At 43.7% G+C, this 13,812-nt stretch overlaps 1 long non-coding RNA gene across 2 annotated transcripts in view; it reads right to left on the minus strand.

Moving 5' to 3' along the window:
- Window positions 1-13,812, minus strand: part of LOC109281174 (uncharacterized) — a 176,617-nt gene that overhangs the window by 56,297 nt on the left and 106,508 nt on the right. Inside the window, exons 3-5 of one of the 2 annotated variants that reach the window (XR_002087744.2) lie at window positions 4,882-5,015; window positions 3,185-3,243; window positions 1,958-2,593 (exon numbers count right to left, since the gene is read on the minus strand). The exons of the other annotated variant lie outside the window; for it this stretch is intronic. This is a non-coding gene — a long non-coding RNA (uncharacterized LOC109281174). Of the gene's footprint in view, window positions 1-1,957; window positions 2,594-3,184; window positions 3,244-4,881; window positions 5,016-13,812 lie in introns of those variants that run through there. 2 annotated transcript variants of the gene reach the window in all.

Raw genomic sequence — 13,812 nt, forward strand, 5'->3', positions numbered from 1 at the left:
TGTAGGTGGGTCTCCAAAATTGCCACTGAGCCTTGTGATGTGTTAACTGGTGCAAGAGTTCCCCACCTTTTGAAGTTTGTGCCCTGTTAGCTGTTCAGGGGAGGTTACCTGGTTAATCACTCAAAGTCCATAAACTGGGTCCATGGGGTCCCCAGCTGTCTGGCTGCAGAGTGAAGAATAATGGAACCTATATTTATGTCCCTGGAGGGAAGCCGCAGCATGCCAAACTACTTGACACCCTCCCACCATCTCTCCCACCCCAGCTCCTCTGGGCAGTGCAGTCCATGGCTGCCCCTGTAGTGCTCCACGTGGGACTCAGGACAGCCTGCACCATGCTCCAACCTGCGCCTCCTGGCCTGGTCCTCAGTGCACACAGCTTATTGTTGGGGCTGCTCCAGGTGCATTGGAGAAGACTCGATTAATCGAGTCTCCAGGAGCATAGAAACTGATGCACTCCAGCAGCCTTCTGTCATGTGTATCAGCTTCCCAGCACATCTCTGCATTGAAAAAAAGGTGGCTGGGCACTTTGAAATGAAACACATTCGATGAGCTTTAGTTCAGAGTGCTCCACCACCATTTTTTCAGCGTAGGCACATGCAGGGACACTGATACATGGGTTCTTTTAATTAGCACTGTGGTGGGCCAGTAGGGGGCGCTCCTGCGTTGAGCCGCCCACCCCTCCCTGTGCCCGACCACCTTCCAGGCTCTGAGTGCCTCCCTTGGGGTGCCTCCCGTCTGGCCAACCCCTTCCCTGGAGCACACCCACTAGCCTGGGGTTCCCGCTGCCACCATCCAAGGCTTTGGACTCAATTCTGGCTCTGCGCACCTTGGAGAACACAGGCCTGATAGTCCAATGGGTACTAGACCCAATATAAGCACTTGGGGCAATTCCCAAGTCAGGGGCTGATTAGGGAAGCCTCCCTTAGTCCGCAGACCTAAGGGGCCTCCTTGGCATAATTTAGACCCACCCCTCAATAAGTCTCCCACACGGGTCACAAGGAGAACTTTATTGATTACAGGGGGTAGGATGGAAACAGGGTAGAAGGTAGAACAATATCAGAGGAATATCAAAGGAATCCCATAGAGCAAACTAGAGTGGCTGTGGTAGCCGTTTAAACACGCATCTGAATTACTGTCAGCTAAATATCTAATCAGATCTCAGATCACTCACAACGTCCAGAGGGGTTGGAGTTTCCTCTGGAGGCAGGGCACTCTTGGAGCATGCGGTTATGACGAGAGAACCAGTTTCAGATTCACCTGGATGACCGCATGGCTAATGGCTCCCCTTGTTCCTGGCCCAGGAATTTTTATCCCCTCTCTGACCTCAGCAGCCTGGTCCAATCGAAGCTGCCAATATTGGCCACAAGCCAACCAATCTCCCAAGCATCCCTGGCTACCTGGGCCCAGGCGCAGGGCTGGGCCTTTCCCCCCCTGCCCAAGTGAGCATTCAGGCACCAGGCTTTTGTCATGTAGACAAGGTGGGAGATCCCTGCCCTGAGGGATTCAACACCAGCCTCTCAGGCTGGCAGAGTGGGGTCTCTGGAGAGGGGCACTGACGGTGGCATTTCTGCCACAAGCGCAGCCTGCTAATTAAAGCTCTCAGCGCTGCGTCACACAACACATGTAAAAATGCCCTATGATTCTATGCATAACTGAACACTAAAAGCAGAAACAGCTGAAAAGAAAGTAAGTGCATGATCATTATTAACACTTATAAAATAGTATTAATTTCTTGCACACAACAAGATGTAAGAGTTGTACATTTATAATTGCATTCTAAGTTATTTTTATTTGAAATACTTCCCTCCTAAATTCAGTAAAAAATAGTACATTTTTAATTACCTAAAATTACATACCCCCAACATCCCAAGTCTGAAAGAAAAGTTCTTGGGAAAAGAAGACTCATAAAAAGACTCAAAGGTGACTCAAAATAAGTCATTTTTACACTTGAGATAAATTATAGTGAGAGTATGGTACATTTTATTAATCTGTATGAGATCCAACATTGGGGTATAGATAGGCTGTAAATAATTAACTAAAGATGATCCACATAAAATTTCATGCTTAACAGCCTGTGAGAAATGTAATAAATATTATAAAAGTTTAAAAGGATATAAAACATAAGAGACAGAAACATACTTTCCAAAACTTTCATTGACCATGGATAGTAAAATTAAACAAGGGTGAAGATCTGATTCAGTTAAGAGCAAACGTGAACACCATAGGACTTTCCTTAACATGCTATGTAAATGAACTTCCATAAAATTAAGTTCCAGAGAGAGCTTCATCTTAAAATGGTACAGACAATTCATCATAGTACATAAAAAAAGCTTTGATTTGCTATGGTAGATTGGACTTATGGCCTTAAACTGGAAATGGTATCTGTTGAAAAGGAAGGTTTTCTGCCAAACATTATCCAAGCTCCTGAGGTCAATAAAGGTGCCAGGTTTCCTGACTGGCATCTCTCTTTTTCTGCTTTATTTGTAGGAGAACACTTCACAGGCATTGGCTAGCCTCATTTGTTTGATGCAGTTTTGACACTTGAGCTTCAAATAACTAACCAGGATAACCAAGTTATGGATATATTTCAGATCTGTAATATAAAACTTTATTTTATTATTTCTTTGCTTCCAAGCTCACGACAAATGAAGCAGATGGGTATTTATGGGATTCTGTTTCTTCCTAGAACAAGTCAAGACATCTGCTTGTAAAATTTATGATCTGCCTGTTCTTTTCTTTTCTTTTTGTTTGTTTTTGACTAGATCTTTTAAAACTATGGGGATAAAAAAGGAATGTTTATTGGATTTCAGATTAAGAGAATTCATTGCTTTGGTTAACACTGTATTAATAAAGCAAATCAAAGCAAAGGCATTTTCTGATACATGCTGTAGGGCCCAGCTTTTGTGTTCTCCTCTCTCAGTATGTGGCTTTCTGATATTCAAGTGAAATCCATGCATTGCTGGATGATTTTAAGAGCAGAATTTTGTCCTGGTGAAACTAATCAGAACAGAGAACTTGATACTTTTTCAAAACATATATTTAAAAAGGTTGATGCTTAGATTTTGCTAAGAAACTCCCCGCCCCCATAAAAAAAATGAAAGAAAACTTGATATCTAGACTTTCTTCAGAAAATGTTTTCCACATGCACTATCTCAAATTATTCCCACTGTTTTTATTCACTTACAGAAAGAGAAGTTCAATTCATGCTGTTTTCCTGAATGTGGTGTTTTGCTTCAGCTGATACTTGAGAAAACAAATGAAGAAATGTAATGAGGCATTATGAGAAAAATCTCCGTAGACTCAGAATTTAGGTTCAGTTTGGCTAAATGCTTCATGGTCCAGCTCCTACTTTGATGTAAGCTGGCATAGAGCCATATATTTCAGTGGAACTATACTGATTTACATCAGGTAAAGATCTGGCCCCACATATTAACACAAATCTCTTAAACCTCTGAAACTGAGCTTCAAATCCAGCAGAAACTTTTTTAGGCCTATGATTTTTTTTTAACCTGGATAAAGGCCCTTTGACTAGGGACAGACATTCAAAAAGCCTGAGCCTGAATTGATTCATAGATTCATAGACTTTTAGGGTCAGAAGGGACCTCAACAGATCATCGAGTCTGACCCCCTCCCCTGGGCAGGAAAGAGTGCTGGGGTCAGATGACCCCAACCAGGTGCCTGTCTAGCCTCCTGTTAAAAACCCGCAAGGTAGGGGACAGCACCACCTCCCTTGGAAGCCCATTCCAGATTCTGGCTACCCTTACCATAAAGAAGTTCTTCCTGATGTTTAATCTAAATCTGCTCTCTGTCAGTTTGTGGCCGTTGTCCCTAGTTACCACAAGGGGTGCCCTGGTAAATAGAGCATCTCCTATTCCTTGCTATTCCCACCCCCCCCCCCCGATGAATTTGTAGGCAGCCACAAGATCACCTCTCAGCCTTCTCTTGTAGACATGAACGCCGCATACCCACAGATGCTGCCGGAAGCATCAGCAGCAGCCAGCAGACATTAGGGACCACACACAAACACTGCCGGCAGTGTCAGCAGCGAGGGGTGGGTGGCAAGCGGTAACCACCCACAGGCACCACTGACAGTCAGTGTTGGTGGCATTTTTTGCAGTGGGTGCACCACCAAGTTCAGGGGGTGCACATGCACCTGCATGCACCCCCTAAGCATCGCCAGTGCTTGCAAAGGCTGAAGAGTTCCAGAGCCTTCAATCTCTCCTCATAGGTCTTTGCCTGCAGGCCCCTAATCATGTGAGTGGCCCTCCTCTGAACCCTCTCGAGGTTGTCCACATCCCTCTTGAAGTGTGGTGCCCAAAACTAGATGCAGTACTCTAGTTGTGGCCTGACCAATGCCGCATAAAGGGGAAGTATCACCTCCTTGGACCTGTTTGTCATGCACCTGCTAATGCATGATAAAATGCAGTTAGCTTTACTGATCACTCAACACATTGATGACTCATGTTCACCCTGGAGTCAACAGTGACTCCAAGATCCCTTTCCACTGCTGTGCTGCTGAGAAGGTCCTCCCCCAGTTTGTAAGCATGCTGGTGACTATTTCTTCCTAGGTGCAGCACCTTGCATTTATCCTTATTAAACTGCCTCCTATTCTTTTCCACCCACTTTTCCAAACTGTCCAGATCTGCCTGGGTTCATTCCCTACCCTCTGGTGTGTTAACTTTACCCCATAATTTGGTATCATCTGCAAATTTGGACAGAGTGCTTTCCACACCCTCATCCAAGTCACTGATGAAGACACTGAACAGCACCATTCCAAGAACCGAGCCTTGTGGGACTTAACTGCCCACATCTTTCCAGGTTGATACTGACCCACCCACCACCACTCTCTGGGTGCGACCCCTAAGCCAATTTGCCACCCACCTGACCGTGTAATCATCTACGTGACAATCGCTCAGTTTATCTTTGGGAATATAACTTGATACCGTATCGAAGGCCTTCTTAAAATCCAAGTACATAACATCCACCTTGATTCCTGTGTCTAAGCATTTTGTAACCTGGTCATAAAAAAAAAACAAACACAAGGTTAGTTGGGCAGGAACTAAGTGCTATGAATCCATGCCGGTTGCCCTTTAGCATTGCTTTCCCTGCTGGACTCCCACAAATAGGATCCTTAATAATTTTTTTCAAAGGTTTTTCTGAGGATAGAGGTGAGACCAATTGGTCTGTAGTTACCCGGACCCTCCTTCCTCCCCTTCTTGAAAATAGCGACCACATTGGCTCTTTTCCAGTCTTTTGGGACCTGACCTGAGCACCAAGAGTGCTCAAACAGCCATGCCAGTGGCTCTGCTATGACCCTGGCCAATTCCTTCAGCACCCTTGAATGAAGATCATCTGGGCCTGCTAACTTAAACACATCTAGCCCCTTCAAGTGCCTCTTCACTAAGTTGGTGCTGACAGTTGGTGGGCTGGTTTTCTCTTTATGCCTGTCTATGATCCAATTGAGAGATTTGACCTGATCTGGGTTCAGGAATACATTGGCAAAAACTCATTGAAGAGCTTAACTTTGTCCCCACTATCTGTCACTAATTGCCCTAGTTTGTCTTTCAGGGGGCCTATGCTACCCTGTATCTTCTTTTTGCTCCCTTTTTTGTCTCCTTCTGTGCCCGTAGGATTGCTCCCTTTAGGAACAACCACCCTTCCTGGACTCCTATCTCACCAATTTTCCTGTTCTTCAGTGCCTTGCTAACTAATTTCCTGAGCACACTGAAGTTAGCCTTTCTGAAGTCTAGATTCAATCTTTGCAGGTTAGTCTAACATGACTAGATTAAACCAGTTTGTAACAGGACAGACATTCTCTCTGGAATAAGGAAAATCAGGCACATGCCTGCAGTGGATCAGGTTAGAAGCCAGGGGGTGCTACAGCAGCATTCCCTCCCCTTTCATAGTGCTGAGCTGAGGTGTGTGTGGGGGGGGGGGAGGGGTTACCAGGCCCCAGCAGGACACTCTGATTAGGGAAGCATATAAAACCCCAACCTGCCTGCACCATCTTAGGATTTTCCCTGCTGGGTGCTCAAGGGGCAGGAGTGTTGCCAGACCCCAGACCCCTGCCTGCTGCTAGCACTCTGAGGCAAAGGGGGGGGGGGGTGCAGTGCATGCATCTGTTGATGATATGGAGCTTTTCAATCTTCTTACCTGCTTCTTTATACTGCCTGCAGCAAACTGACAGGCAAGCAAGCCAGCAGGGGGATGATAACAGTATTTATCATCCCATCAGCAGAATAATAGTCTCTCTCCATTAATTCAAACTCTTCTTAAACAGCTTAACAGCTGATCTGTTGAGACCTGTTAGTTAGCTCTAAAAAGCCCTAAGCGGTTATTGTTCTGTCTGCCTGTCCCAGTGAAATTGGAGACACATATAGAGATACCTCTCAGCATTAGCTAGCATACTACATGCCTTGGGTCAGCGGGGCTAGGGTCCATGCTGTGGGAGATTGGAGGGAGGAAGTGGGGGATCCCTGCTTGTCCAGGAAGCAGCAAGGGGTAGGGCATGGCAGGGGGAAGCCAAACAGACTCTGCTGTACCTGCAGTCTCTGCTAGAGCTCCAGCCAGGGAGCAGAGGGGAGGGGTCAGCCCTGCTGTGGAGCAGAAAGCACCACCCAGCCCAGAGAGCATGCTGGGATGCTGGGGGTATATGTTTTCAGCCATTTTCAAACTGGTTTATGTGTATTGAACATCTGTTCTGTTACAGATTTAAACCAGTTTCTGATCACTTAAATCAGTTTAGATGTAATGTCTGTCCCTAGCCTTTGAGTTGGCATTCATTTTTTCAGGTGGTTTTGAAGAATCATTATATAGAGACTGATCCCAAGCTGAACAATAAAATGGAAAGAGGATCTTTTTTACTTCAGCTGGGTTTGGATCAGAACCATAATGAAATTTCTTTTGCTGTGCATTTCAGTGAGATTTCAGTTCATGCACAGAGTTTGGAAACATGCCTTATTGACATAGTCATAGCCTGAGATGCATAATTTTCAGAACTACCTTGGCTGATTCTACATCTGCCTAGAAGTAACTGGACTAGAAAAGTTGACTGAATGTCTCTGAAACTCAAATAAATTAATGAATAAATAAATCAATAAATAAAAAAAATACTTTTGAGTTTAGTTTGAGTGATGAAGTATGAAAGCCTTTTTAGATTGATTTATTTAGCATATCCTAAACACTGGTAATTTGGGGGGAAATGTAACCTTGATCCAAATCACCATGGTTTTACCAACTCTAGAGACAGAACAAAAACCAGATATTTTATCCAAACCGGTTGAACTTTGATAGTCTGAATACAGGTCTGAAGCACCTTTCATTTTGCAACATCAAATTTGTAACTTGTCTCATCTTGAGCTCTAATTATATCTCAACAAAGCCACTAAACCAGAAAGAGTAGATCTAGGACATGGCTCTCAGAATGCTGTGTCAATGTGCCTTAGAAATGTTGTTTTAAGAAATGATACTATTAATCAGGGCAATAAAAAACTATTTTAAGGCCTTGTCCTGCAAGAACATCAAGAGGGTTCCATTTGGAAGTAAAGATTCTGAATCTAAGTGGTTTGTAGTATCATTGATTATTGAACTTTCTTGTACACTGAAGCACCTTCAGAAGAAAAAAAAAAACCTAGTTATTACTACTAGGAGTAAATGTTAAAGGAAAATAAGAAAACCACAAATGCAGGAAGTTCATGTTTGACATTTGTTGTCTGCCATTACATAGTAGATAATTCATTTAAAACTGAAAAGGAAAAAGAGATAGTATTGGTGTGGTTTCTTCTGGAGTTCAAGTTGGTGCAGAAAAATGGAAAAATGCCTGTTCAGCCAATATAGCTAAGCCTCTGTACTTGGACAATAGAGTATATATTCAAGAGAGAAATATAAGAGAAGTTGATTTTTTTATGGTCCAACTACTGCAATTAGTTCATTATAGCAGAGCATTTTTCAAAGATACACCAGAAGAGGAATCTTAGTGTGGAATACATAAACTTAACTCTGATCATAAAACTAATGCCTCCCATGCAGTAAAAATAAAGGATACTGCCGCAGTAAGTACACACAATTAACAAAGAAAATAAAGCAGTGATGAAAATAATTGTTTGCATCTGTCATCTAGACACCTGTAATTTGTAGATTCTTATTAAATTTAACTTTTTTTTTTCCTTTCAGTTGAAGGAAGAGCTTAAAGAGAATACTTAAATAAACAGAATGTTAAATATGTGAGCTAATTTTTACAATGGATTACAGACATCCATTTAGACTTCCAGAGAACTCATACACCAGGCAGGTACAGTCTTCAGTGTTGTAGCCAAAATGCTCCAGGAAACTTATGAGAGGCAAGGGTCTTTTTTGCAATAGATTTCATTGGACCACCTGTATAGCTTAATTTATCCAGGCTTTACATGGCTCCCATTATAACAGTATCTAAATTCCTCATGACTATCCTGTGAAATAAGAGAGGTAGTCATGTTATAATAAAAAAGCCAGATTTTTAGAGGTATTTAGTTTTCTAAAGATGAAAGATGGATATGAATGCCTACTCGAATTTTCAAAAGTACCTAAATGCCTAAGTCTCATTGAAATGTGATCCAAAGCTCTTCTGAGCAAGAACAATTTATTAGTGTTCAGCAGTGTCAAGCAGTCCTAATTCAGGTTTCTAGGCACTATTATAAAAAATAAATCTACCCAGAAAAATGAATAGGCCTCATCAGCCATCTTCAGATAAGACAGTCATGGAACACAATCATCCTTGACTGCAAGGGCGTGCCAAAGAAGAATAAGAAAATAAATAAATAATACCACCCATTTTGGACCCTTATATAAATCTGTATCCACAATGGTGGTTGAAGGGGAAAAAAAACAGAATTTTGTGACGTGGTGGTTACTAGTCTACTGTCTCTCTCTGTTTTTATACTGTGGTTTGATGTAAGTTGGCCTGATGTGGTGCAGCCCAGAGTAAGCACATATGCAGTGGAATGTGGTATGTAGCAAACAAAATATTTCAAATGAGACTTTTTGCATCACTTAAGTAGTATCTGCTATGTAGCTTGTACAAGTTGCCAAAACTGCCTGTATTTCAGGAAATTGCACTATATGCCTGCAAATCAAAGAGAAGCTGAAATTGCTTTGATTTTAGCTTTTGGAAAGTTTAATTGTTTAGTTGTTTGATTTGTTATGCATAGAACATTTCCTGTTCATTCTTCCATACATCATTGTCTGCTGAGAAGGGGGAGGATGTTTGCAAGAAACTTACTTTAGAATGGCTTACTATCAGCATAGTTGTTTGATGTCTTTTAAATAGAAATGAGGATCTCTCTCTGCTTTGGTTACAAGAGAAAGGGATTCCCTCTACTTTTATCTGTTCAATCAGATTTTACTTGACATTACAGACCAATACCTGGTATGGCTTAAGCTAGATGTAAATATTTCTCTGCAAATGATGTGCCAGTTAACGCCATATAAAATGTAAAGCGTCAAGCAGTTCACTCGTGATCTCACAAAAAAGAGAGAGAGAAAGGAAAAGACGGAAACATTTAAACAAGCTAAAGCACTTTAGATAATGCAAGAGAGTCAGTTCTAGTGAGATTGTTTGCAGTATTTTGCTGAACTAAGACATTTGGAAAATATGGGTGTATCTTCAGGTAAAATATACAAACTCTTGTACACTTGTGCCAACTTCTAGGCTTTGATGGTCCACCCATCTGAAGGAACAGCAAAATGCAGGTGAGTCTTAAAAAAAACAGCAAAAATCAATAAAGTTAAAAAAAACCCCATCAGATTCCAACCATGATCTTTGTTTTAGGGAACTCTGAGCAAACCGCATACTGCCGTTTAGAACATTTCTGGCTTATTTGTCATGCATCATGCCTGATTACATTGACAGAACCTATTTGGTGTGATGTGTCAGACACAGAAAACTGTAAAGCTCTGTGGTTCAGTAAAACCCACAGCTAAGAAGATCATGGTTTTTCAGTTAAACTAGGCTTTTATAGTTTATTTTAAAGATATCTGATTTTTTGCTGTCACTCCTCTTAACTTTGCCACTGCTTGGTCAGGAATTTTGAGTCTAATAGGCATGCTAGAAGCCAGATTCTTCAGAAGGTTAGGTGAAGATGAGGGTTTGCAATCCAGCCACAAGTCATCTAAGGCTGCAGCAAACAGCTGTATGATGAGACAGCTAAAGTGCTCCAGCTCTTTGCTGTGACTTTCATTTCAGTGTGCCAGTTCTCCAGTCAGCTGTGTAGGACCATGGCTATCCTCCAGCAAAGCAGAGAAGTGGTGTCCTGTGGAGTCAAAGCAGCAGCAAGCAACTGACTGACTCATGCTTAATTCATCAACCTGCCATATATTAAGTGTGTTGCAAGTGATCCCAATATAAGAACAAAAAACCCATCTAAGTTCTAATGTACAAGGCCTCCAGCTAGCTGGGTGAATGGATTTTCAGGTGTACAGGAGAATACTAAATTATATGCACTTATGTTGGTAGATGTGACTGCACATTTTCTAATCAGAATATTACAATGCAGGTTTGAGCTATACTGTTGACATCTTTTCATTGTCAAAAAAAACACATAATAGAACCTAAGAGGCTGTTCTGAAATGCTGTAATTCCAGCATGTCAGAGCAGACTGGATTAATCGAGTCTGCTGGAGAATGAAAATTACCATGCTCCAGCAGACTCCAGCGTCAGGTGTATCAGCATCCCTGTGCTAAAAAATGGTGGCAGGGCACTTTAAACTAAAGCTCAGTCAATGAGCTTTAGTTCAAAGTGCCTGGCTGACATTTTTCAGTGCAGGTATGCTGATATATGTGACACTCTAGCAGCTTTTAATTAGCATGGCTCTCAGAGCTGTGCTAATTAAAGTGCACCTGCCCTCCCTGACTCCTGGAGCATGTCTATAAATGCCCTAAGACATTAAGACAGACTAGTTCAGGGTAGTAATTAATGTTAGTAGATGACTAAGTAAAGATTTTCTAAGTAAAGATGGTGGCTAAGTAAAGATGTTCAAAAAGCCCGTGGCAGAAGCACTCTAACACGCCCTATCTAAAACACTGTAAGCATAAGGAAACAGAACAGACATTCGCTGTTCAGTGGGGGGGGGCTGATGGGGGTGCTCCTGCATGCCTCCCAGGAGGCTGCCAGACTGGCCTTTCTCCCCTGCCCTGCCCTCCCCACCTCTAGCTGGCGAGTATCAGCATCAGCTTTGGGGGGACAGACCCTGGAGCCCTTCCCTGTGGTCCCCATCCCTGGCTAGGCAGTGGCTCGCCACTGCCTGGCCTAGGCTGCTGCAGGGGGAGAGACCCTGGAGCCCTCCTCCTGCAGCACCCCCCACCCCACCCAGGCTGTGCTGCAGTGTGGCCTGGCAGGGGCAGTTGTGGGGGGAGAGACCCCAGAGCCCTTCCCCCATGACCTCCCCCACCAAGCAGTGGCGCACTGCTGCCTGGTCTGGGCTGCTGCAGGGGGGAGAGACCCCAGAGCCCTTCCCCTGCATCACTCCCCCCAAGCCCCAACCAAGCAGAAACATACTTCGGGAACAGAAACCCACCTTCCCCCATCCCTCTGCCCTTCCTCCTGGCAAAGCTGTATACCAGGCTGGAATCAAAGGCTGTCTCTCAGTGACAGCTGAGGAAGCAGGGCTGACCCAGGCTCAGGCAAAGCAAAGGAGCTCTGCCCAAGGGTAGAAAACAGCCCTGTGCAATGTCACCTGCAATGGCAGTAATCACACTCTAAGTTAACCCCCAGTGGTGTCTGGCACAGACATTTGATAAAACACTCTGATGTAAAGTGCTTTGGGTTAGTATACATCCATCCAGGGTTAACTCAGAGTGTAGTCCACAATTTTTAAATCACTCTAAGATCCATGAACATCTGTTCAGTTATGGTTTAGAGTGCTTTCTGCCTGCTTAATGCATGTACCTAGCCAGAATGACTATGAACTGATGTTATGATGCCATGAAAAAAGCCAATATGATCAGGCAAGATATTTGCAGGATTTAAATAAAAGTATTAATGGCATTATACCGGCACTGGTGAGACTTTGTCTAGAATACTGGGTATCATTCTGTCCACCCATCGTTCACCCATATTCAAGCAGATGAATTCACATGAACGCAGAAGTGCTAGTAGGATGATTTAAGAAAAAGAAATCCTATCTTATGAAAAGAGGCTTAAAGAGTTTGGATCATGTAGCTTTGCAAAACAAGGACTAAAAGGGGATATGACTGGTCTCTATAAATACACCTTCCAGAGGGTAAACACACTAGAGGAAAAAGTCGTTGCAGTTGTATTGCAGTAACTTTATGGATCAAGAAAGTAAAACTCTAAACTGAGGAGAGGCCTCCTTGGATTCATTTCTTACAAGCAGGAAGCAGGAGCAGATCCAAAGACGTGTGATCGCACTGCCACAGTATGGACACACAAAGGCTGCACCCTGCTTTGACTGCGCTCCATGTGCAGTGAGCAATATGAGCTCACCAGTGGTCAGCATACAGTCTCCCTTGAGTCCCTACTTTCAAGTAGGTTCAGAGCCTGCTGCTTTTTCCTCTTCCTCTCCCTCCTCGGGGGAAAGGAGACGAGAAGTGGCTAGCAGCAACATTCAGCACCTGCTTTCATGCAATTGTGAAATCTCTCTGCCACTGCTGAATTCAGGGTGGGAAAGAAAGGAGGGGAAGGCTCTGGAGCTGTTTGAAAGTTGGGATTTCAGGGAGCTCCTGCACCTAGCAGCTGATGAGCTCATTGAACTCAGAGTACCTGAAAAACTCCCATCAGGAGCTGCACTGATATGCTAGTGGACTGAGAGCTCACTGGCATCCAGGATTCCAGCAAGAGGTTGCTATACGGCACATGCACAATGAGCTCTCTTTACTATGTCTGGGGCACATAGCGGAAGGGACATGGTTGCACCCCTGACCCTGACCCCACAATCTTGACTCCATCCATGAAAGAAAGGATGAAAGAAAGGAGAAATAGAGAGAAGTTCAATTGAAGTGACCACATACTAATTGAATTCTGCACGCTGTGCACACCCTTTATGTGTGTCAATATCTCTTGTATATACGTGGCAGAAGGCCACCTCTGTTTGTCCCCAAAAACTCTGCTCTGTGACAATTTGATTAGGATAGGCCCAGCAGAGTAGACACACCTTTACCCTATCTCTTTAGGTAACTGAGCTGGATACATTCCTGAGGGAAGGGGGAAACATGCTCCCTCTGCCTATGTGACTGGTATCACATACCTGGATGAGGGGCTTCCTCCTGGTGGGCTAGAGACTGCCAGTCTGCCCGGCAAATAGTGATGTATTTCAAATTGGTTGGCTAACAGCCAACAGGTGCTGGCCTCCATTGGAGCAGGTAAATGAGGTCACAAGGGCTATGTAAGTTAAGGACTGCCCAGGAGGTGGGAGCAGCAGCAGCCATGAGGGAGACTCAGAGACAGAGAAGAGCTGAACCATCTGAAACTTGCTCTCTCTCAAAACTATTGATCAAGGAACTGCTTGCCTCCAGAGGGAATCTCCACCTTCCTCTGGATGATACTTGTGAGTAAGCTACCTGAGATCTAACTAGATATGTAGCTTGCAGTAGCTCAGATGCGTGATCAAAGGCTACCCAGCCATAGGAGTTTGCTCTATGGGATTTCTCTGATATTGCTCTACCCTTCTATTCTACCCTACCCCTTATAACCAATAAAGTTCTCCTTTGTACCTAGTGTGGGAGACTTATTGGGAGTGGGTCTAGATTATGCCATGGGGTCCCCTTGGTTCGGCTAACTAAGGGAGACCACTACTTGTGCTTCTGACTGAGGGAAGCATC

This window comes from Alligator mississippiensis, chromosome 1 (genome assembly GCF_030867095.1).
Source record: "Alligator mississippiensis isolate rAllMis1 chromosome 1, rAllMis1, whole genome shotgun sequence".
Taxonomy (NCBI): domain Eukaryota; kingdom Metazoa; phylum Chordata; order Crocodylia; family Alligatoridae; genus Alligator; species Alligator mississippiensis.